We start from the raw sequence: 4,634 nt of genomic DNA, 5'->3' as shown, positions 1-4,634 counted from the left end.
CCAGGTGCGTAACATGCAATGGTGGTATTCCTGTTCAAGCACCTTCCTAGGATGAGCTTGGCTCTTGCTCTTGAAAGGCTGGAGAAACTCCAGGGCAAATTTCCAGAGGGAATTTTTCTCATCTCGTTCCTCTCCACAACCCCAAACAACAGGAGGTTGTACATGGTACAGACATTTGCCCAGTGTACTGAAAACTGGAGGGCCCCCTTCGTAACTCCTTATCTTTTCCAAAAGATTCCTTTTGCTGCCTGTTGCATGCTTCCATTGGCCTTCAGCTTGCTCTGGGATGTGCTCCCAGGGAGGCTGCCTGCTCTGGATGCTGGGGAGATGCTGGAAATCTCCCCAGGCCCCCATTTATACACACACTCCCACTCACATTCCCTCCAGTCTCTGAGACAGCAAACAGCAGGAGTCAAATATGCCACTTGAAGCAGCATTTGTAATTGGGCAATTTGTTAACGTAGAAAATGTAGTTTAGCATTAATTGTAAAGGTGGAGCTGGTGAGCTCTTTTAAAAACTTCTCTTCCGCCTGGTGTTCAACAGATGTTTAGGAAAAATCTCAAACAGTCAAGGTCATTGGTGTGTGGGAATATACAAGGAATTTCCATCTCCTGCAATGAATCAAAGCCACCACGTTTGAAGATGCCATTTTCCATGCAAGTGCCTGAATAGGGACATCTACCTTCAGTCTTAGATATCTTAAATCTCTCTGAATATGCCTTCCACCAGTTTTCTTTCATCCAGAGAGCCCAGTATGAAGCAATTGATCAGCTCACTAATATCTCTTTTACTCCCAGCTGCCGCTATAACAAACAATAATAAAGACATCTATTTAGTGTTCCCCTTCCACTGGAGCCCTTAACATTTCCATTTGCACAGCAAAGATTCCAAAGGGCAGAGTTAAGGGTAATTATATGACTTCTTTCCTGACCTGTGCCACAGGGCTGCCTCCCACTTTTGTTCTTTTTCAGTTCTTTCTGAAACTGAAACCTAGGAAGTAGGAAAGTACCTAGAAAGATAGGGAAAAGAGAAAGGAATGATTTATTCATAAATAGATCTGCAGGAGGCTTCCAAACTGCAGCTTCTCTCTTCAGTGTTTCAGGCATGTCCCACGGTGGCTACTGTAATATCAGAGGAATGCTTACTCCTGCTACTGCTGCTAATCTGGGAGCAGTCACGTGGCTCAGCTGTATTCTCTCTCTCTCCAAAAATTTGACTTTTAACCTTCCTTTGCTACAGACATGATGTATATTGCTTTGACATGATTCCAAGTAGCAAACATGCAAAACTCTGACCTATAAGCAAAGCAAATGGAAAAAAAAAAAAAAAAAAAAAAGAAGAAGATATTTATGAGAATAAAATTATGTGAGCCTGAGGGAAGGGGAGAGAAAAAAAAAATCTGCCTGGGTCATTTCTGTTTGCTTTCCCCTAGGAATTACTTTGGGAAAAACAGCAAAACGTTAATCTGGGGAGAAGGAAGAAAAAGAAAAGGTGTCCTGAGATTCAAAAAAAAAAAAAAAAAAGGCAGAAAATGTAATTATTTATTCGCGCTCATTTACGTGTCAGATGAAGCTGAAAGCTGCCAGATAGCTTCTTTTCGACAGCTTGGAGTTACTGTTGGGAACAGATCCATGTATGGAAGCAAAAGCAGAAAAGCATAGATAAGCTGAGATCCAGCTATGCAAACCATCTTTAGAGACACTTAAAGGACAAGCACCCCAGCTCCTTTCTTTCTGGTAAATATAGAGACACTATCATATGAGGGCTTTTTTCCATTCTGCATTACCCACAACTGCTGAGCCTCGGCTGGGGTAAGTGAGAAGCGACTCAGGCGTTTCTTGGGAACACCCGGGGATTTGGTTGGACTGACATCCTGGGAAAAGCCGTAAATCCGGGGCAATGGGATGGCTCCAATAGCTGGATAATGGTTAAGCTCTCTGAGAAGGAAACGTGACATATAACAGCCTTGCCGCTGGAGGGACAGGAACTTTCCAAGTGTCTGAAGGAGGCAAGAGGAAAATGTTGGAAAACAAGAGTTTTATCACTCAAGAAGTGGATTTACAGACTGGGAGGTGATAGAGCTTCAGTGGGCAGGAAGGATCAGTGGTGGTTGCCAGTGTCAGAGTCTCTGTGTTTCTATTTAGAAAAATTCATTAAAAAAAAAAAAAATCCATTTAAAAAGTCAAGGGCTTTTTCTTTCCTGCCCTGTGCTACTTTCGTTTTGAGAAACATGTTTCACTTGGGTTGAGCTGACTGGACATTAGGAAGATCTCGTTGTAAACGACTGTTGTTTTTCTTGGCACTTGAAGGCAGTTTCCCAATGTTTCTCTGTAGATTTGAGGTTGATTACATCCTGTGCAAGGATTTTTGGTACAGTTTTAACTGCCATTGCAGTGTTGTGAAAGTCAGCTCCAGCGAAAACAGCTGTGTGCTGTTGTGAATATTTCCAAAAGTACTGAAGTAATAGGTCTCCTCCAAACTAGCAGGGAAATGTGTCAGCTCTGGGAATTGGGCACTGTCACAAAAACAGAGTATAGCCTTGGCAGAGAGGCTTTCTTCACCAAGAGTTTTGTTAAAGAGAACACAAAAAAGCTTTTTATAGCTTTGACTTATAAAATCTGATTGGTATATGGTGGTACAGTTAAACATGAGATTTTTCTTTAAATGCTGGTGAATGGCTCTGAGTTAACAGTTCATGTGTTCAGGTGTTATAATATTGTATTCATAGTCCCACTGCAAAGTTCTGGGTAAAGCTTTGTCATTTTTCAGGCAGTTAATAGACTGGAAAAAAAACATCAGAGCAGGTGAAGTGAAATTATACAGAAAGAACTGAAAATAATATCAGGAGTATGATTGAAATTGTAGGAGATTTCCAGAGATATGAAGGATGATCGTAAAGGGAAATCACTCCACCACAAATGTCATAAACATTTCCATTCATGAATGAAAATGCTTTTCCTTGTCCTTACATAAGAAGACATAATGGAAGTGTTTGCTTGTAACCCCCCAGCAGAGCCTGCAGCTGAAAGGGCCAATGCCCTCATCTTCCCTGACTTTGTCAGCCTCTCCACAGATATTCCCACTTTCCTCAGTTTTCACCCTCCCTGAAACGCACATCTTTGTCTGGTTCCTTTTGTCTATGCTGGCCAAGCTTTGATTCTTTTTGAGAGGTACCTTTTAAACACATGCCACCTGCCTAGGAATGGAATTCTAGCACAGAAATCAATCTTTAAATAATTGGGGTCAATAGATAGCTTTCAAACTGGTGGTGAGTCACTAACAAATAAACCTTTTAGCTGCTAATGCTATGAAATAACATTTCTGCATTTCACTCTTACTCAGATTGCTTCCATTTTCTACTGGATATGGTTCTGGTTTATAGGTTGCTCTGAACCTGCTGATATATGAAAATTCTTCCTCAATTCTATCTCTTTCTCCCCCATCCCCTCCAGATTGTGAGCTTTCCTTTCCCCAAGAGACACAAAGACAAGCTGATACATGTGGTCCCTCAGCAAGGCATTTCCCAACAGCCGTGCTGGGCAGGCCAGGAAGAGGATGGCAGGATGGAGCTGGAAAAGCTTGGACTTATTTAATTTGCTATTTCCATTTGGTCCAGGGCCTGGGGCAGCGAGGCCTGGTAGACAAAGCCCTGGTGGCATGAGTCATCTCTTGGTTGCCAGCCCCAAGGCAGACTGCCCTTTGTGCCCCCCTGCCTCTATCAGGAGCATTTTCAGGCAGGCCGTGTTATCACTAATATTTATTGCTATTATCAGTGTGCTGGCTGTTGTCAATGTTTACCATTGATTAGCCACTGGTACCGCTGGGATTTGTTCTGCCCCTTGCACAGAGAGGATGGGATCTCATCCAGAGACCCCAGCCACGAATATAAAGAGCCACATAAAGCATCAGTGATAGTATCACTAACATCTTTTATAAGTGACTAGTCATTATGAGTGCTGCAGTCTCCGAGCATCCGCCGCGAGGTCCTCCCACGCTCCATTCTCTGCCAGAGTGCAGGCAGGAGAGGGGGAAGGGGAGCTCTGCTCTTTCTCACAATCAGCCTCAGCGAGGCTGCCGAGCCCAGTCGGGGCAGCACACACACCAGGAGTGAAGGATGGAGGGCAAAGCTGAGCTCCATGCCTATTCCTGCTGGCCTTTGGCAAGGATAAAGCTGTCCTCGCCCTGGTGGCACTTGGAGGGAGCAGGAATATGTTCTGTGTCTCCTGAAAGGAGCCAAGGCACACAGGACATCTAGATGCAGCGGTGGCTGGTGCTCCTGAACCTTATTGGCATAAAAAAGCAAAGCCAAACACACTTGGGTTTCAGACAACACCTCTGAAGAAAGTCTTTGCACCAGACATCCAGTTAGTCCCTGAATTCAGACTTCTGTGTGCAAAGGCAAAGCCACCTTTGTGGCTCCCAAGGAGAGAGCATCCCAAAAGAGAAATCAGAGAGGAGAGCAACAGCCTGACTTTTCTCAGTAAAGATTTTGCTGGCTCTGACTTGAAGAAAGGCCACTGCATATTCTCTTCCTCCAGACACCTCAATGTTTTTACGGTTATTCCTGAAGGATGGTGTTTGGACACCATCTCTGTCTTTTCTCTAGGAAGTCAGAAGGCTGGAGCAGATTCTA

General features: G+C 43.9%; 1 protein-coding gene across 5 annotated transcripts in view; it reads left to right on the top strand.

Moving 5' to 3' along the window:
* Positions 1 to 1,711: 1,711 nt before the first annotated feature.
* The window catches only part of SLC8A1 (solute carrier family 8 member A1), a 122,372-nt gene continuing 119,449 nt past the window's right edge, over positions 1,712 to 4,634 (top strand). For all 5 annotated transcript variants that reach the window (XM_058835547.1, XM_058835550.1, XM_058835548.1 and 2 more), the window contains exon 1: positions 1,712 to 1,812. The gene's annotated coding sequence lies outside the window, so the exon portion shown is untranslated. The remainder of the gene's footprint in view (positions 1,813 to 4,634) is intronic.

The sequence above is a fragment of the Poecile atricapillus genome, chromosome 3, assembly GCF_030490865.1.
Source record: "Poecile atricapillus isolate bPoeAtr1 chromosome 3, bPoeAtr1.hap1, whole genome shotgun sequence".
NCBI classification, from domain to species: domain Eukaryota; kingdom Metazoa; phylum Chordata; class Aves; order Passeriformes; family Paridae; genus Poecile; species Poecile atricapillus.
Note: the sequence above shows the minus strand (reverse complement) of the source record. Positions and strands in the feature narration are given on the sequence as shown.